Genomic DNA, 21,656 nt, shown 5'->3' on the forward strand with positions numbered 1-21,656 from the left:
ACTTCCATTTCATATAAGTTTGTCTTAGCGTGTGCATACTATGTTGTTTTGCACTCAAACGTATGTACTTTTCCAACACAAATTCAGTAGGGCATAGTATAAGTAGGCGAATTGGAACGCAACTCCAGTTTTCATGGATACATGACATCAACCACTAAATAAGCTAAAAAAAAATCACAAATACATAACTTTGCTTTAGAAGACATTAAACCACTGTTTAAAGGAAAACACAACAGTTTTTCAATATTTAACTATGTTCCTACATTAACTTAGATTATTTAATAGATACCTATTTTTTTCAATGCTTAATCTTTGTACAGAGCTTCCTGAATGTGTTAGTATTTAACCTAGCCCCATTCATTCCTATGGCTCCAAACAAAAGTTTTATTTTGTGCCACCATACTTACTTGCGTAACTACTCATGTAGCAGTCTTTAAATAAGGAAAACATGGAAGTGTTTGGTGGCTTCTAAATTCATCCCTGTTTGGAGCCCTAGGAATGAATGGGGCTAGGCTAAATGCTAACACATTCACGACTAGCTGTACAAAGATTAAAAGTGCACGCATTGAAAAAAGATAGGTATGTATTAATTAATCTAGTTGAGGTAAGAACATAGGAAAATATTGAAAAACTGTGGTGTTTTCCTTAAATTGCTGGCTCCCATATAAGAAAACATGACAGCATTTTAATATAAATGTATTAATCTGTATTTAACTGAAGATAAAATGTCATATACATCTTATATAGGATGAAGGTGAATAAATTATGACGATTTTCAACTTTTGGTAAACTACTTCTTTATTTAAGTAATCAACATTTACTTGTTTTGTCCACCATCGTTAATATATAATATACTGGTTAAAATGAACTATTTCTGAAAGCATAATTAAAATGGCTTCCTAGTCGAACAACCTTCATGTCAGATTGGCTCATATAATGGCTTAAAAAGTGCCATTCATGGGCAGCTTAGTAAGAACAAAGCATGTCTCTCTCTCCATCACAAATTGCAGTGAAACAGTCAGACATACCATGGATCTCTCATTAGCTGGAAGCATCGAGCCCGAGTACTAATTTGTCAACAAAAACAATTAGGGGGAATGGTCTGTTACACTGGTTTTAATGAGCACAGTCAAGTCACAACACTAAAAGTGGCAAGGAAAAGGTCATCATGGCACCACTCAGGTACCAAAAACCCACCCCGCTACATACAAACACAAACCGTCCCTTAACAGAACTTAATGTGCACATCTGTACTTAAAGGGATAGTTAACCCAAAAATAAAAATTCTGTCATCATTTATTTGCCCTCATGTTGTTTTAAACTATGAGTTTATTTTGATGAACATAAAAGAATATATTTTGATAAAGCACACAGCTGCCATAACCATTGACTTCCATAGTAGGAAAACAAATATAAATTGCAGTATTATGATAAATGATAAAGAAGATATTTAAATAAATGATGGTAAGCACACAGACGGTCCCCATTGAATTTCATTGTATTTGTTTTTCCTACTATGGAAGTCAATGGTTACAATCAGCTGTGTGCTTACAATCATTAATCCAAATATCTTCATACAGGTTTAGAACAACATGAGGATGAGAAAACGATAACAGAAGTTTTATTTTTTGGTTAACTATCCCTTTAACTCTTCCACATATTTATTTACTTAAATACCTTATTTAAGTATAATTCTACTTATTTAAAGTACTTATTTAATTCTACTCATTTAAAATAGTCCCTAGCTGTCACTGGGGCAGTACTCTTTTAAAAGGACCATTTATTTACAGATATGTATACATTTGGTATTAATATGTACCTTTGATCATTTGCACTCTTTGGTACCAGTATGGTTCACAGTAAAAGTTCAAGGCATGATTTTGTGCATCTGCAGTTTCTTATCACTGAGTAATCCAAAAACTTCGTGAGAGTTTTGTTTACTGTATCTCTGTGACCTTATTGAGGTTTTAGTGGGTACCTAATAAGCCCTTTTCACATACAATTACAGAAATTAGACGAAAATGTCCCTGGGATTCATTTCATTTTGGTTTATTCGCACTACCAATGTTTTTTGGAATCTGTGCAAACGTTCACACACATGCTTTGTGTTTGCAGTCATGTATTTAGTGGATTTTATCTGCAACGTCTTAAATTAGCTTATTTGCTCGAGAAACTATGCGCGTGCATTTTTGTTTCTGGTTTGATTATAAAGGAGACGATGACGTGCTGTTCTATTAAGCTGCTGATCAATCTCATCAAATGCTTCTCATTCACGGTATGTTCACACGGGGCGAAAGCGTTAACTCTTCCCATTCACTTTCAATGGGTGACGTCATGCGTTGCCGAACTGAATTGTGGATCCGTCAGCGCCGCATCACTACCGTTGCTCGCGGCAGAAGTTGAACATTTCTCAACTTATCAAGTGTCAACATGTGCGTCAGCCAATCAGATCACCTTATGCAAATAACCTATGCAGAGTCAGCCAATTACGTTTATGGGAGACCGTAGCATGTGTTGCGGCCAATGTGATTGGCTGTTGGCCATGTTCAGACAAGCCTTCCGTCAAGCGTTAACGCTTCCGTCCCGTGTGAATGTACCGTTACTTTGAGAACGGGTGATGTCATGCCTTGCTGAACTGAATTTGAGCATCACCGTACCGCAAGAAACTCCCTGATCGGACTTCATTACAGTTTGTAGACATATTTTCTTTGTTAATGTAATGCTACGTTTACACCAACCGTGTGATTGTGCATTTATCGAGAGAGTAACCAGTTTGTATTTGGTAACCTTACTATAGGGGGAAAATAAACGACGCGGGTCGATAAATGTTACGTGATTCAAAAGTGAAGTGTGTATTACAACCTACCAGGTTGACCAATGTCCTCATTGACACTCTTCCAAGCGAGGTCCTTTTTATTCCTGTCTCATCTATGGAAATAAGAACTTGTGTCATATAGCTCCGGGTGACTGCTTATGGACAATATCAAACGTTGGTTGAATGAGTGACTCTGGGCGGGGCTGCCACCACAGCAGCAAGCAGGCACCTGATTGGTTAACGCGGCGCGAATTTCTGGCAAAGTTCACATTTTTAAACTCGGGCGTCAGCCGCAATTTCGCGTGAACCGCAAAATGCACAAAAAGCACCATTCGCGCATACCACGCACAACGCTCAAGCTCGCGCGAAAGAGGCGGAAACGCGCCTTCCGCTCCCCGCTGAATGCCTCTTCCACGCCGCGGGACCTCCTGACGCGCATCAACGCGTCTTCACATTGACTTAACATTGAAATCACTCGCGCTTCACGCCTCTTCCGGGGTTGGTGTAAACGCAGCATTAACATTTAAATCACTCGCGCTTCACGCCTCTACCGTGGTTGGTGTAAACGCAGCATTAATCTACATTTAAAATCCCATTGTCAAAGAACTGAGTGATAGTCACCTAAAAGCAACTTCTTGTTACGTTGACACACGTGTCCTTACTACAAGACCACCCTTACGGCATTCTTTCTTTTTTTCGTTCACACAGGACGCGTACTTCACTTTATGGGAGTGATCCTAGAAACAATTACAGGACACGTTTGCATTCACACAGAAGGCATGCTGGCAATGTTATGGGATTAACATGCTGTGAATGGGGTTATAAAGATAGTGGTTGATGTAACTATGGTAACTTGCATGTGTGGAGGATTCAAACTTTTGTTTGAGTTGAATGGGGATTTGTTTAGCCAGTTAAGCTTGGCATCATTTCAAGTGTCTAAGAGCAACAATGTCTGCAAGTCAAATGAGTGTCTTAACTAATTAGTAATTACTGTTATTTAAAAACTGCAATTAATAGCATGTATACTGAGATTTTCATAGTAACCCTTTTTGATACATGCGACTGCTTAGTATAATAACTTATTTGATCAGCTTTGAACACAACATAGCTTTTAATTCGTGCGATCAAACTCTTCTGAACCCCTTACATCAAAGCTACAATTGCAGATGATCGCCACCACATTAATTACAATGAGAGCAAAATTGGACTTTTTATATGCTAATGTTAAAAGCAAATTTTGCTTTCAGAAATGGGGCTACTAACCGCAACTACACGTTTCTTCCTGTCCTTGTTCCTCCATTAACCAATGTCAAGCTTTAACTGTGTAGAGAAGAGGTTTTTTGTCACGGATCATTTCTTAACCTTTACAAATGCTTCATCTCTACCCCATCACACGCCTTTATCTTCTGCCTCTTGTCTGGTGGAAAAATTATTTATATTTGCACACTCTTTACCTTCCCCCCACTTTATGAAAAGCATTTGAAAACAGCCAGGACAGAAAGATTTGTGAGAAAAATATGCTATAAACTATTATTGGTGTTAACAATACCAATGGGCACTGTTTACACACTGGGGGCTCTATCTTGCACCCAGCGCAATTGACTTTGTCAGTGACGCATGTATCATTCGTATTTTGCGCCGGCGCACAGCGGGGTTTTTCCCTCCACAGATGCACGTCAGCAAACTAGGGAATGAACTTGCGCTCCCTGGGCGGTTCAGCGCAAAAAGGAGGCGTGTTGCGGCGCAAACCATCTCTTATGCTATTTTGCAGTTTCAAAAAACAATTGCGCTACTAACCAAAAAAAACTAGTCTAAAGTCAGTGGCGTGTTGCGCGTGGTTCATTATGCTATTTTAAGGGCGCATGCTTGACCATAATGTATAGCGTGCACAACGCGCACACACTTTGCTTATCTAATCTACACAGATGCAACAGTTATTTTTGCAAATCATAAATTGTTACACTTAAAAATATTAATACACGAGATAAGGGGAATCATAGTGGTGAGCATTGTGGTGATAGTTTTTATTTATTCTCATGCAAATAACGATTAAAATATTTTCATAACTCTGTTGTGTGGCTGTATTACGTTTATTTTATGTAAATAATAGTTAAAATGATTTCATAAGAAACCTTAATGTATATGAACTTGATTTGTAAGAGTACTTTGGGGTTGGACCTTGCTTGCGTTTCTTGGGTCCGATTTCAAAGCCCCCAAACCCTTTCAGCGGTGAGGGTGGACGCAGCGATGTCCTCTGCTGGCGTCAGGTCCTGTGTAGGCAGATCCACCTCCCGTTACACGGCGTGCCCGATTTATGCTGGCAAGCGTGGGATTCCCCCGTACAAGGACGTCGGTCTCCTCGGCTGTGAACCGCTCCTGGCGTGCGCCTGGTAAATCCGTCATAATAATAGCAACCCGCCATGGAACTTGCGCCCTTGTGTTTAAAGGGAATGTTGGCTAGCGTTCTGATTGGTTTATTTGACGTTACGCCCAAACCACACCTATGAATAATGAACCTACTTCAGACCAACCCCTTATTGATTTGCGCCCGGCGCAAGAGTTATTTCTCCCGCCGGGAAAATAGCAACAGCGCCCAAGATCCGCCCACAAACTCACTTGCGCGTTGCGCTTCGCACTTGCGTTTCAGATCGTTAAAATAGGGCCCTGGGTGTTTTTTTTCATTACTGACCATCACTAACTGCGGTATGAAATATTCAACAAAGGTGACTCGATTCAGATGGCTGTGTTGGAGTGGTGGATTAATGGCATACAACGGCAATAAAGTTCTGCAATTTTTGTGGCCATGTTACCCTATTTTCATAGTTCTTTTAGTGACCCGACCGCTATCACAAAGCCTACGACGTGTGACGCTATAATATTTAGAGCTCAAAAACTGAAGGTGATGCTGTGAAAAGGTTTTGCTGGTGGTGTGGTACGGCCGGGTTGTGTCAGCATGATAGTGTTGCAATTAAGACACGGATGATTTGTCTGATCGGGCATGTGAGCAAAGAGACTGGAGCTGTCAAAGACAGACTGAGCAATTTCTGGAGGTGCAGCCGTCTATGAAAGGAAATGTCATGGGAATCAGTGAAAAGCCATTACGTTAGAAGGGTGGAAAATGCTTTGAAGGTAATAATGCACTCGGTAATTAAATGAATATGAATGCCAAGTGTCCGTGCTACTTTTGAGAGAGTCGTTTTTACAAATAGATCGCTCTTTTATTGTCCAAGCAGTGGAGGGTGGGCAGAAAAGAGTGAATAATGAATTCCTCATCATAAAACAAGGTCTCGTCAACTGAGGCCTTTAGGTTCATTACGGACCAAGGTTGCAATGACACTGAGTGCACAACACAACTCTCGGCATCGAAACTGTACACCCACATATATGAAAAACAATGAAGTCATACATTGCTTTGGGTATACAAGATAAATGAATTAAGAGAGAAGCATTCTTACTCTTATCTGATAGCTTTTTTCTCTGGTCTGGCAGATCAAGCCATTTCATGTGGCGAAGAGCTGTGCAGTAGGGAGATAAGGGAAGAGCTTCTACAAAGAGCCCAATTTATGAATGCGGTCAATATCCGAGGCATGCAACAGCTAGTGGCATCAACACTGGATGTTATCAGAGTCTGACTATAGGACAAAACATAAAAAAGAGGCAGCGAGAGACTGAGATTGCATTAATGTGAACGCTACTCACAGTTGGACAATGCCACCCTCCCAGTGAGATAATTTCCTCTCAAAATTGCAATCAAAGCTAAAGAAACACTTCAGCAACAATATTAACTCAACGACTCCTAGGGGGGAATTTTTGTTATCCCTCTGCTTCCGCCAACCCATCATTTCTTTCGTGCTGTTGTTGAAAATGCCCTGTCAATATCCCCACCATTAACGTTTAATCATAAATTCGAAAGGATGCTGAAACAGAGGGAGTTTTTCATTTTGGGAACAATAAACGTCCTTCAAAGTCTCTTAGCACAAAAATAACAGTTCGCATCGAAAGTGCTTAGAAAGAAGTATTGAAACGGCCCTGTGCAATCATTATTATGATTACATGAAAATAACAATGAATGAATTTTTGAAAATGGAAATAAGAAATGTTATATTTTCATCACACTTTATAAGCATTTGACACATTGTATAGAGTTGCTTAATGTCCAAGACGTAAAACTCATCATACGGTGTATATTGAGGTTATGTTCTTCAAGACAATGTTTTTTCTTACTGCTTGATTTTTTATATCTAAAAAGGTTTTTTAATAGATCTGAATTTGGTCTACATATGAAGTCATACAGTAGGCAGACAGTCTGTCTGCATTAAGTCAACATGAAAGGCATTTACATTTAGGCATTTGGCAAAGGCTTTTATCCAAAGCAACTTACAGTGCATTCAATCTTTCCTATTAATTTAATACTGTATTTGTATTTCTTGAGAAATCAAACAACTTTTGCTTTGCTAACGCAATGCTCTTCCAGTTAGGCCACAGGAACAGATGAAGAGTTCAGATGCAAAACCCCTCTATGCATCTGACATGTTTTCTTGTAAATTATTTTTTTTATCTGCCATGTTTTTAGACTCAGTCATTTTACTTTTAAGGTTCAAAAATTCAGAACAAATTCTAATATAGTTTAGTAAACCTCAGGCATACATGCACCATTGTTGATCTAATTCTTCTTTCAGGCACTTTGCTGAAAAATCTTTGTGGACGTTTAACCGTTTTTGCCAACAAACGTCTCGGTTACGTATGTAACCCTCGTTCCCTGAAGGAGGGAACGGAGACGTCACGTCGTGACCGACGAATTGGGAACTCGCTTAGAGAGACCAATCTGCTTCGAATACTACTAAAACGCCAATGAACTTGGCATTGAGATATTTGCATAATGCTGGCGCCGCCCCGCCAGGTGCGTATATAAGCAGCAGGTGCAAATAGGGAAATTAGCTTCTTTTTCGCTGAGAAAGCCGGAAAGTGTGACCGGCCGATAAACAGCAGGGAGCAGCCCTGTGGCGACGGGACGTGACGTCTCCGTTCCCTCCTTCAGGGAACGAGGGTTACATACGTAACCGAGACGTTCCCTTTCAGTCGGTCACTACGACGTCACGTCGTGACCGACGAATTGGGAATCCCTACCAAAACGCCACTGAGGGCTGACCTCTTCCAGTGTCTGCGTAAAGCCCTCCGGTTCCACTTAAGGATAAGGAGAATTAGGTTTTAAGGCAGAAGGCCGGGCACTAGATGTTCCTTTAACCCCACAGTACTGCTAGCGACTGGGAAGCGCCCTATCTGAGCGGTATAGGGACGCTGCGGAAGCCACCGCCCTGTTAAGGGCTATTGGTGGGCGAAAGTCAACCGTAGTTGAGGTATAAATGACAGCCGTGGCTGTGTAAGCAAAGCAGTGCTCTGCTGAGGGAAACGTGGGCTAGTAGGATTAACCCCACGGAAAATACTCACAAAGGAACCCGATGGGACGCAATGTGGATGCCCGAGCCAAACACATAGGTTCGCGAGGATGCAGCTAGTGAGAGGCTGGCAGCGGATGCTCCGCAACATCAGGCTGCCAAGGCAGCGGAGGAGACAAAACAAATTACTACGCATTTTTGTCCTGAAGGCCTTCCATACTGACAGTTATTGTGTAGCGTCAGTCGGAGGCTGCAAGCCGACCTGCGAGCCTGTTCTCTGTGCTTCCCCTAGCGAGGAAAGAACACGAGAGGAGACAGGCTCGACACGAACACTGTAAAATCTAGTGAACGTATTAGGTGTCGCCCAACCAGCAGCTCTGCAGATGTCTGTTAGCGAGGAACCACGAGCGAGTGCCCAAGATGAGGCAACACTCCGTGTGGAGTGCGCTCTCAGATTAAATGGACAAGGAATGCCCTGCAGATTATAAGCAAGGGCGATAGTATCGACTATCCAATGAGACATCCTCTGCTTAGTGACAGCTTTCCCTCTCTGCTGACCACCGTAACAAACAAAGAGCTGATCTGAGGTCCTAAGGCTTTGTGTGCGATCCACGTAGATGCGTAGCGCTCGTACGGGGCATAATAAAGCCATGGTTGGGTCTGCCGCCTCCGCGGGCAAAGCTTGCAAGCTCACCACTTGATCTCTGAAGGGAGTGGTGGGAACTTTGGGCACGTAGCCTGGTCTGGGTCTCAATGTAACACTCGAGACAGCAGGGCCAAACTGAAGGCACGAATCGTCGATAGAGAATGCATGAAGGTCACCTACCCTCTTAACAGAGGCCAATGCGAGTAGGGTCAGAGTTTTCATTGATAAAAGCTTCAGACTCACAGACTGCAAAGGCTCGAATGGGTTCTCCCGCAGGGCTTTCAGCACCATGGACAGGTCCCAAGGAGGAATAGAGGGAGGGCGCGAGGGGTTTAGCCTACGAGCGCCTCTTAAAAACCTAATAACTAAGTCGTGCTGGCCGACTGATCTGTCATTAATAAGTGAGTGATGAGCAGAGATAGCAGCGATATCAACTTTAATGGTGGAGGGTGACAGCCTACCATCTAACCGGTGTTGAAGGTATGAAAGCACAATATTAATGGGGCATTCTCGGGGGTCCTCGCATTGCGAAGAGCACCAATCGACGAAAAGGTTCCATTTAAGCGCGTAAGCCCGTCTTGTGGACGGAGCTCGAGCCGCGGCGATGGTGTTAGATATCGCTTGCGATAAATCACCTAAACCTTGTGCGCGCTCAACGACCACACGTGGAGATCCCACAGGTCGGGGCGCGGGTGCCATAATGTGCCCCCTCCTTGAGAAAGAAGGTCCTTCCTCAGGGGAATCCGCCAGGGAGGGGCTGTCGCGAGGAGCCTTAGTTCTGGAAACCAATTCCTGGTCGTCCAGTAAGGAGCGACCAGTAGAAGGCTCTCCTCGTCCTGCCTGACTTTGCACAGCGTCTGTGCGATTAAACTCACTGGTGGAAACGCGTATTTGCGCATCCCCTGCGGCCAGCTGTGTGTCAGCGCATCCACGCCGAGGCTGCCCTCGGTTAGTGAATAAAACAGGCGACAGTGGGTATCGTCCGGGGACGCAAATAGATCTATCTGCGCACGACCGAACTTCCTCCAAATTAGCTGTACCGTCTGGGGGTGGAGTCGCCATTCTCCGGGGCGCGCAGCTCGGGAAAGCGCGTCTGCCGCTGTATTGAGTGAACCCGGAATGTGAATGGCACGAAGGGACCTCAGATGCTTCTGACTCCAAAGGAGGAGATGACGGGCGAGATGCGACATGTGACGAGAGCGCAAACCGCCTTGACGGTTGATATACGCAACGGTCGCAGTGTTGTCGGTGCGTACTAGTACATCCTTCCCTCGCAGCTCCGTAGCAAAGCGTACGAGTCCCAGATATACAGCCCACAACTCGCGGAAATTGATATGCCAGTGCAGCTGGGGTGCTGTCCACACCCCCGAAGCTGCAAGCCCGTTGTACGTGGCTCCCCACCCCGTGTTGGATGCATCTGTGTGTACAACAGCATGCCAATAAATCTGTCTCATGGAAACCCCTGCTCTCAGAAACGCAGGGTCTAACCACGGGGTGAATGTTAGACGACACGCAGGTGTAATGGTTACACGGTGAATGCCGGCGCGCCACGCTCTCCTCGGGACTCGATCGTGAAGCCAACGCTGAAGCGGTCTCATATGGAGCAGCCCGAGCGGTGTCACGGCCGCGGCTGCTGCCATATTTCCCAGGAGCTTCTGAAATTGTTTCAGAGGGACCGCGTTCTTCCCTCGGAAAGAACCAAGGCAAGTCAGAATTGATTGGACGCGCGCTTCTGTTAAACGTGCCGATAAATCGATCGAGTCCAGTTCCATCCCGAGAAAAGAGATCCTCTGCGTGGGACAAAGTTTGCTCTTTTCCCAGTTGACCCGAAGACCCAGACGGGCGAGATGCCGAAGTGTTAAGTCTCTGTGCTCGCAAAGCGTCCGCCGAGAATGCGCTATTATAAGCCAATCGTCGAGGTAAGCCAAAATGCGAACACCGCTCTCTCTCAGGGGCTTTAACGCCGCTTCCACTACTTTCGTGAATACACGGGGAGAGAGAGACAGCCCGAACGGTAGTACTTTGTACTGGTATGCCCGCCCCTCGAACGCAAAGCGCAGAAACGGTCTGTGGCGAGGGAGAATGGACACATGAAAGTACGCGTCTTTCAGATCTATTGCTGCAAACCAATCCTGGGGTCGTATTGACTGAAATATCAGTTTCGGCGTTATCATTCTGAAGGATCGTCTTTGGAGAGATCGGTTCAGAACGCGCAAATCCAAGATCGGCCGTAACCCACCGCCCTTCTTTGGAACTATGAAATACGGGCTGTAAAACCCTGAGCTCATCTCGGTTGGAGGGACCGGTTCGATCGCGTCCTTCGCCAGGAGGACATCGAGTTCTGCACGCAGTACATGTGCATCGGACGCTTTCACTGTAGTGAAACGAATGCCCGAGAATTTGTGTGTGTGCCGGTTGAATTGAATTTCGTAACCGAGGCGGATCGTGCGTAATACCCATCGGGACGGGCTGGTAAGCTGAAGCCAAGCTTCCAGAGACCGTGCGAGGGGAATTAACGGCACAACCGGAGAGCTCGCGGTGGGGCAGACGAGCGGAACAGGTGAGACTGCCGGTGCGCGCGCCGTAAGAGCGCACGCAGCTACAGTGTGTGTGCGTGTTGTGACACTGACCTGAGACCGCTGAGGGAGCTGGTGGTCCGGTCTCCGCAGTGGAGAGCTCGGACTCCTCAGAACCCCCGCTGGCGATGGAGGAGAGGGAGGATGAGCAGATGAATGCCCGCTCACATCTCTCTCGATCCTCTGGAGACCTGGAGAAGGAATAGGAATGCACTCTTTTTGTGGTTTTGTGGGTGCCGGCTGAGAAGCCGGCGGAACAGAAACAAAACGAAACCAAAGATTTTCCACCCGGCCCTCCTCCGGGGGAAGGAGCGGTGCGTTCACCGTCTCCCGAAGAGTGATCCCATCCGAATCCAGGTCGCCCGTCTCAGGGCCGCTTAGATCCCCGTCTGCGACCACGGGAAGCGGATTGAGCGGGCGGGGCGGGCTGTCGACGGCTGTTCCCCCTCCGTTGTCTGGATGATTTCCTAGGGGGGGGGGGGCGGAGGCAGCCGCCACAGGGCGCCCTCGGCGAGGAGCAGACTGGGCAGCCGGTGCTGGTGGACGAGAGGCAGGCCTCTTGCGCCGGGGCATGATCTTGGAGATCGCTTCAGTCTGCTTCTGAGCGGCGGTGAATTGCTGCGCAAAAGACTCCACCGACTCGCCGAATAGGCCAGTCTGTGACACTGGAGCGTCCAGGAACTTGTTCTTGTCCGCTTCCGTCATGTCAGCCAGACACAACCATAGGTGGCGTTCTTGGACCACGAGTGTAGACATCGCACGACCAATCGCCTGCGCCGTCACCTTCGTAGCGCGGAGAGCCAAATCAGTGGCAGCCCGCAGCTCCGAGAAGACGGGTGAGTCGTGTCCTCCCTCATGCAGATCTCGTAAGGCCTTCGCTTGATGGACCTGCAGCAAAGCCATTGCATGCAGAGCCGAAGCCGCCTCTCCACAAGCCTGATGGGCAGCGCCCGTTAAACCGGACGACTGTCTACAAGCCCGAGAGGGAAGGGTTGGGCGGTCCTTCCAGGAGGCAGCGGTGGTCGGACACAGCTGCATCGCGACGCCCCGCTCCACAGGGGGGATCCCCGTATAACCCTTAGCGGCTCCGTTGGTGAGGGAGGTGAGGGGGGAGGGCTGAATCGGCCGTAACCGGGTAGAATACGGCGACTTCCAAGTCCGTGACAGCTCCTCGTGCACCTCGGGGAAGAAAGGTACTGGTGGAGAGGGCTGTGAAGCCCGGGCAGCTCCGAAGAACCAATCATCCAGGCGGGACGGTTCGGGCTGAGGGGGGTTAACCCACTCCAACCCTACGGTCTCCGCCGCTCGAGAGAGCACAGCCACCATCTCCGGGTCAAACTCCGGCGTCACGACCCGACCAGAGGGAGGAAGAACGTCGGAGTCAGCTTCGGAAAGAGGGGCTCCACCCTCGGGTGTTGCGGTCGAAGCGGGTCCAGAGGGAGGCGCAACGGATTCTACAGCGCTCGTAGAACACGAGGCTGCAGTCTCCATAGGCACCTCTACCGGCTGAGGACGGGAAGGCTGAGAGCCGGAGGACGAATCCCCCGACCGGCTCAGCACAGTTAGACGCAGATCGTCCTTAGAGAGCTTCGCGGCCGCTCCGTGGCGGCGGTCAGAACTCCCCGGACGCGGACGCCGTTCCCGTAGAAACGACAACCGCCTGCGTAAATCCAGCAGGGACATCTCCTCGCAATGAGAACATGCACCCCCAGCGAACGTAGCCTCCGCATGCTCGATGCCCAAGCATGAAAGACAGCGCTCGTGACCGTCCTTTGGACCCATGTACTTGCCGCATCCAAGAACACACGGACGAAAAGCCATCCTGAAAAGGACGCTGATCTCTGGATATACGAGAGAGTGGCTGCCTTTAACAAGGCACAAAGCTCTCCGTATTACTCTTTTAGGGAAATTCACTCTTAGATGCTCAGTTGATGATGCGCACAGGGATCAGCAACGCACTCACTAATAACTCAAAACAAAAAAGATGCAGAGTAGTGGAAAACTGCAGCGTCCGCTGTGGTACTGCTTGTCCAACCAACTTCAGCAATCGTTTCCCACCAGAGCAGAGAGTAGCTTCTCAGTAGCAGATACTGCCGGCTTTCGAAGCGATAAAAAGCTAATTTCCCTATTTGCACCTGCTGCTTATATACGCACCTGGCGGGGCGGCGCCAGCATTATGCAAATATCTCAATGCCAAGTTCATTGGCGTTTTAGTAGTATTCGAAGCAGATTGGTCTCTCTAAGCGAGTTCCCAATTCGTCGGTCACGACGTGACGTCGTAGTGACCGACTGAAAGGGAACCAGTATTTCTGAGCGGATTTTGTATCTGAGCTCTTTAGATAAACCGCAATGACACAAATTTCCTCATAAATGGAATATGCAACAAGATAAACTGAGATTTATGAAAGGGTATAAAAGCTGGGTCTGGTCTCCTAATGACAAGCAGTTGGTGGTGAGCAGGGCCGGAGTGGGACTCATTTTCAGCCCTGGAGTTTCATGTCCGGCCCACTTTATTTCATGACTGACTATATTAAAATAATATAATTAAATCCTCAGTAGTTTATAAGTCTGCCATAGTGCACTATATTCTCTGCAGCCTTGCAATTAATATATTTTTCAAAAATATAATTTCCAATTCAGTGCAAATACAGTAGTCTAAAAAATTAGGTAACACTTTATTTCGATAGTCCACTTTAGACATTTTACTAACTATAAGTAACTTTGCAACTACTTATCAACTACCAATCTTTAGAGAATTAGTAGACTGTCTGCTTAATATCTACTAACACTTTATTGTGATGATATCTCAACAGACATTCAACTGTCTATAAGTATCTTTGCAGGTGCATGTCAACTTATTCCACTAACCCAAACCCCAACCCTTACAGTCTACTAATACACTAATGAAAGTTAGTTGACCTATAGTTGCAAAATATTGAAAGTTAGCTGACATGTAGTTGCAAAGTTATTTATAGTTAGTAGAATGTCTAAAGTGGACTATCAAAATAAAGTGTAACCAAAAATTATGACTTTGCCATAATCGTGCAGCCTTACCATAAGGTATTTTAATATTATTCAATTAAACTTATTCAAAAACTGCTGAAAAGTAACAAATGTGTATGTTTCCCCCTGTATTTCTATTTTTAATAAATGGTGGGTCTTGAGATTACCTGTTGGGTTGAAAAAGTTTGAAAACCCCTGATAAAGCAAGATTTATCAAGTATTCAGGGGAAACAGATGGAAAAATCCCATCTTAATCTGTTTAGTAGTACCTAGATCCTGTATATTGCCAAATAATGTATGGTAGGCCGCTCTTGTGTCAAAAAGAACAAATGTATAATGGACTTTTAACATTTTACTTGAGAAAACATATTGATATGAAACTTAGTTTTGCATGAATTAGATGAAGAATAACTTCATTGATTATTCATTAAAACTTAGATTAAAAACTTTTAACTTAGATAAAAAAAAATATGATTTGTAGATCATTTACCTTTTGGAGGCCGTTCGTATCAAGTCGCGCTCAAGTTTATTATAAATCTAAACGCGCGAAAAGCGAACTCAAATATTGACGCGTCTAAAACAAAACTCGTGTTCAAAGGTGAGCGCTTTGAAAAGCAGAAAAAAAGCGCCGCATCCTGTGTAGTCCATGCGTTTTAGATGTTTATGGAGCCTAATTATGAATGCAAGAATTAGTCCGTGGTCGGGGCATAAAGCGGTGGGGACGTATACCACCCGCAAATTACGCGAATGGGGCTGCTGTGAGTGCTGTCAGCATAGGGACAGCAACCTTCAACCTGGTGGCATGAGAACACCGGCCCTCATGCCCCAAAAAAACAGACCGGCCCACCGGGAATTCTACTGGTTCTCCCTATGGCCAATCCGGGCCTGTTGGTGAGGAATTATTATAAGACCCTAAAAATCGTGGGATGTTTCAACACAGTTTGGTCAAAAATGTATAGTTTCCATGTTAAAAGATTACTCTACTTTCCAAAAAAAATCCAGATAATTTACTCACCCCCATGTCATCCAAAATGTTGATGTCTTTCTTATTCAGTCGTGAAGAAAATAATCTTTTAAGGAAAACATTCCAGGATTTTTCTCAATTTAATAGACATTATTGGACCCCATCAGTCTACAGTTAAAATGCCTTTTAACATTGCCGTTTCAGTGCAGCTTCAAAGGCCTCTATACGATCCCAACTGCGGCATAAACTCTTAGAAAGGATGTGCTAATTTTTTACACATCTTTGTGCGTTAAGCTTTTAATAAATTATGTGTAATTCTAACACATTATGTGTCATTTTGTGGTAAAAGTAACACAAAATGTGTTGTTTCAATAATAACACAGAGATGGGTGAATTCTGGGACAACGCATTTAGTGTGTTGTCCCAGAATCAACACTAATGTGTTGTTTTTATCACATTCGTTTTAAGAGTTAAAGGGTCTTATCTAGCAAAAAGATTTTCATTTTTGGCAAGAAAAATAAAAAATATGTACTTTTAGACCACAACTTCTTGTCTTGCATGACAAGCGTTTTGCAAGACCCTTATGCCTCGTTTGGGATCCTTTAGAGCCCTTTGAAGCTGCCTTGAAACTGCTATTTTAACTGTATTTAAACTGTAAACTGTAAAGTCTATTAAATTGAAAAAAATTCCTGGAATGTTTTTCTTAAAAAACATAATTTCTTCTCGACTGAAAAAAGAAAGACATCAACATTTTGGATGACATGGGGGTGAGTAAATTATAAGGATTTGTTTTTAAGGAAAATAGAGTAATCCTAATTTAAACCAAATTGTTCATATTTCACCCAACCATGGGTTAAAACAACCCAGCATTTTTTTAGAGTGCAAAAAATAGCACAAACATTGTCAATTTAGATTTTATCTCTACCAAGTTTTAACTGTGGATTAAGTATTAACTGTGAAAAAAATTATGCAAACCGTTCAAAGGTACAGTAAGATAATTTTGCTATTAAGTTATGAAAAACATAATTCAGATCTTTAGATATGCGAAAATCATTGGAGAAATGTTTAAATTTACACAGAAAATATCTATCTTTTGATACTTTGATATAAAGTCTGAGCAGAGTAAGACATGGCTGAAATCTTATCTAGCAAATCTAATCTAACAGAATATAAATACAACTACACATGTATAGGTATACTACACTCTAAAAAATGCTGGGTTATTTTCAATCCGGCATTGGGTCAAAAAGAGACGAACCCAGCAGGCTGGGATGTAATTTAACCCATGCTGGTTTGTTTCAACCCAAAATACTGGGTCATTTTAACCCATTGTTGCGTCAAATATAATTTTTTGGCTGGATAACTGTAACCCAGCTCCTGGGCTTGTCCCTTTTTGACCCAATGCTGGATTGAAAATAACCCAGCATTTTTTAGAATGTAAGATGAACTCTTTGGGCCCTATCTTGCACCCAGCGCAATTGACTTTGTCAGTGACGCATGTATCATTCGTATTTTGCGGGTTTTTCCCTCCACAGACGCACGTCGGCAAACTAGGGAATGAACTTGCGCTCCCTGGGCGGTTCAGCGCAAAAAAAGAGGCGTATTACGGCGCAAACCATCCCTGATGCTATTTTGCAGTTTCAAAAAACAATTGCGGCACTGACCAGAAAAAAATAGTCTAAAGTCAGTGCCGCGTTGCGCGTGGTTCATTATGCTATTTTAAGGGCGCATGCTTGACCATAATGTATCTACACAGATGCAACAGTTATTTTTGCAAATCATAAATTGTTACACTTAAAAATATTAATACACGAGATAAGGGGAATCATAGTGGTGAGCATTGTGGTGATAGTTTTTATTTATTGTGTGGCTGCGTTAAAAAATTCTCATGCAAATAACGATTAAAATATTTTCATAAGTTTGTTGTGTGGCTGTATTACAAGACTGTTCTTACAAGAACGTGGGTCTCCTCTGCTGTAAACCGCTCCTGGCGTACGCCTGGTGAATCCGTCATAATAATAGCAACCCGCCATGGAACTTGCGCCCTTGTGTTTAAAGGGAATGTTGGATAGCGTTCTGATTGGTTTATTTGACGTTACGCCCAAACCACACCTATGAATAATGAACCTACTTCAGACCAACCCCTTATTGATTTGCGCCCAAGATCCGCCCACAAACTCACTTGCGCGTTGTGCTTCGCACTTGCATTTCAGATCGTTAAAATAGGGCCCTTTAAGTGCAAAGGTGCACCGCCCCAGTGACAGCTATAGGGACCATTTATTTCCTGACAGTTTATTGATCTTTTCTGGCAAAAGGAGAAAGTACCCATTTGCTTGTCTCCTCTGCCGTGGCACAAGGTGACACCAGGACATTTGCTGGAAAAGAAGTCCTGAGACCCTGAGTTTGTACCCACTCCTGTATTTGTCATAATGACTTGATTGTGGGGGACGTCTAGAAAAGGTCTAATCAATCTGATTTAATTAAGTGCAGTTAGCGACAGTTGAAATGAGCAGAATGGTAGTAATAACCACATTTAAATCTGCATATTTAAGCTTCGCTAACAACGGCAATTCAAGGCACTTACCCATTTACTATTCTTTGTCTCCACAAAAAAAAGAAAAGAATAAAGAAAGCTAAAAAAATCTCTCTTTCTTGTCGTACAGGGAAATTGGATTTTTATTCACAAGATATATCGCAGAAAATATCATTACAGATTACAGATTTTTTTAATGAAATTACTTTAGTGCACTTTTTAATGTATTTCGCCATTGCCATACAATACATGTCATGTTTATCAAGGGCATGGGGAGGTCAGGAGATTTTGTAGCATGAAGACTGGAAATGGTGAAGTGAATGCGTGGTTTCTGATGTAGCTACAGTAGGGAGAGGTGTAGACAACATGACAGACCAGAAGAGACAGAGGATCATTAGGTTTCCCTTAGGCCAAACACAAGCACTCATGGATAAAGAAAATGCTCACTGAAAGGAGCGACAAGGTGACCGGTACAAAACTGTCCAGTGTATGACAACCACTCATATCAGCCTCCACCTTTCTGTCGTGGGCTTCGGGGAAAGGTGACTTTGGGAGTTTTCATGGGGCAGCAGAGCTGATACACAAGCCTGTACATGTGTCTGTGCATTTGACAACACCTGATGAGGAAATCTACAACATTTTCATGTGCTACCAGGTGGTTAGTAATGTTTATGAAGCTACATTATGAGTGTATTACTGCTTATATCACATACTGTAAGTAAGACCTTAAGCCTGAAAAATATCTTAAAAATTTGTATGCATGTTTGTACTGTATGCTTACCATCATTTATAATTTTGCTTTGTGTTTAACCGAATAAAGAAACTCGCGTATATTTTAAAGAGCCTTCTCTCACATGGAAATGAAGAATGAAATCTGATTAATCACATTTCCATAATTGATCATAAATCACTTTCCTCAACCAAAATCATAAAATATCCAATAACCTAAAGAGCTTGTTTTCTCCACCATAGGCTGTACCAGTCATGTGTGGATCCTCCCTTCCCAAACCAGCCTAAGATGAATATGAGGTGATTACCCCCAAAGTCCTGCTAGGGAGGCTCAGCTCTGCGTGCCGCTTATTAAACATAAGTACTATGTAACCTCCCTGCACTAAATCAAGAGACGTGTTATTGGTCCCTGGTGAGAATGCAGGGGTCAGAGGGTCCTGGAGATGGGATGTGCTGTACTGAGCTCATCCTGGGGAGACACCAGCTGACAGCTGCCACAAATCTGACACACTCGCACGCAAACATGCGCACATCAATACTCACTTATAAACATACGCACACACACCAGGCACCATAAGGTGCACACTGCATGCCAAATGTGTCCCAATCAATACTTATTAGAATGAATAGAATGCTAATGAAGGAGAAGAACCGTGTGGAAAGCTCAATTTTCCCTTTTTCTTACGTTCTCTTTTCATAGTCATCTGAGGGATTTTACTGCTGTTTGTGGAAAATAAATCTTATTTAATTTTTTGCTTTTGCAATTTGCCTTTCATACTGTACTGTTTTCATCACAGATTGGTGAAGTGCTGGGTTATAAGCAAAAATATAACTAAAGCAGAATATAAAACGTACAGTATATATACACTCACATAAAGGATTATTAGAAACACCATACTAATACTGTGTTTGACCCCCTTTCATCTTCAGAACTGCTTTAATTCTATGTGGCATTGATTCAACAAGGTGCTGAAAGGCCCATATTGATAGGATAGCATCTTGCAGTTGATGTAGATTTGTAGGATGCACATCCAGGGCACAAAGCTCCCGTTCTACCACATCCCAAAGATGCTCTATTGGGTTGAGATCTGGTGACTGTGGGGGCCATTTTAGTACAGTGAACTCATTGTCATGTTCAAGAAACCAATTTGAAACGATTCAAGCTTTGTGACATGATGTATGATAATCGTGCTGGTAGTAGCCATCAGAGGATGGGTACATGGTGGTCATAAGGGATGGACATGGTCAGAAACAATGCTCAGGTAGGCCGTGGCATTTAAATGATGCCCAATTGGCACTAAGGGGCCTAAAGTGTGCCAAGAAAATATTTCCCACACCATTACACCACCACCACCAGCCTGCACAGTGGTAACAAGGCATGATGGATCCATGTTCTCATTCTGTTTACGCCAAATTCTGACTCTACCATCTGAATGTCTCAACAGAAATCGAGACTCATCAAACCAGGCAACATTTTTCCAGTCTTCAACTGGCCAATTTTGGTGAGCTGGTGCAAATTGTAGCCTCTTTTTCCTATTTGTAGTGGAGATGAGTGGTACCCGGTGGGGTCTTCTACTGTTGTAGCCCATCTGCCTCAAGGTTGTGCAGGTTGTGGCTTCACAAATGCTTTGCTGCATACCTCGGTTGTAACGAGTGATTATTTCAGTCAAAGTTGCTCTTCTATCAGCTTGAATCAGTCCACCCATTCTCCTCTGACCTCTAGCTGCCACATACTGGATGTTTTTTCCTTTTCACACCATTCTTTGTAAACCCTAGAAATGGTTGTGTGTGAAAATCCCAGTAACTGAGCAGATTGTGAAATACTCAGACCGCCCGTCTGGCACCAACAGCCATGGCACGCTCAAGATTGCTTAAATCACCTTTCTTTCCCATTCTGACATTCAGTTTGGAGTTCAGGAGATTGTCTTGACCAGGACCACACCCCTAAATGCATTTAAGCAACTGCCATGTGATTGGTTGATTAGATAATTGCATTAATGAGATATTGAACAGGTGTTCCTAATAATCCTTTAGGTGAGTGTATATATACAGTAAATATAACTTCTACATTTTACCCATGAAGCATTTTGTTTTATTCACATGCTCTCAAACAATAATAACTCCACCAGTGGATATAGTGAAAAAAAACACATTGTTTTTTAATGCACAGCTATAGTCATCTGAAAGCAATGCTCTTAAACATTATAAGTACCGTTCGCACTCATTTCATTAATATTGAGTTCTCTTTCTGCACTGTCCCAGTCCACAAGGCCACTGCTTGTTATAATAATGGGTTTGGCTTGTAGCGTCTGAAGGACACGCATTAATATTTGAGAGCATTTAAACCCATTAGGCTGTTTGCGGGAGAGAGAAGAGCATGTTTTTAACTCTGTTGAGAGTATGTGTGGTAAGAGGTTATCATCTGCTAAGTAAATAAAGGAGCGCACAGCGTCTTCCAATCCTGTGATTCCTGGAAGCAGCTAAAATGTGGCGAGCACAATCTGGTTTTACAGAGAGACTGACGCTCTTTATTAGACTGAAGCGTAGTGCTATTATCATTTCCTAAATGAATAATTCAAAATGAAGGATGACTTCAGAAATCTGTGTTTGTAAGTGTTTGTGTGTTCACGTGAGTGCGTGTTTCCGAGGTCCTGAGATTAGCGTTTTCTTGGCCTCTAAGCGAGCACATCTGCAGTCAAGACTCCACATCTGGTTCTCACATTTTCTCCGAGCGGCGCTGAGAGGGAGCAGAAGAGAGAAAGGGAAGGATATGATCATTGAAGCGGCAAGAAACCAATCATTCCACTTGAAGTGAGTATTATTCTCTGTTCTTGCACCACCCCCATCTTGTTCAACCTCACTTTGAAAAAAATCCTTAGACCATTAAATAATCATAAAAAAAAAACCATATTCCTTTAGCTCAGATGAAGGGAGCGGTGCTATCATGTCATGATCATGGGTTCGATCCCTAAGCAGTGGCGGCCGGTGACTTCT

Source organism: Paramisgurnus dabryanus, chromosome 19 (genome assembly GCF_030506205.2).
Source record: "Paramisgurnus dabryanus chromosome 19, PD_genome_1.1, whole genome shotgun sequence".
Taxonomy (NCBI): domain Eukaryota; kingdom Metazoa; phylum Chordata; class Actinopteri; order Cypriniformes; family Cobitidae; genus Paramisgurnus; species Paramisgurnus dabryanus.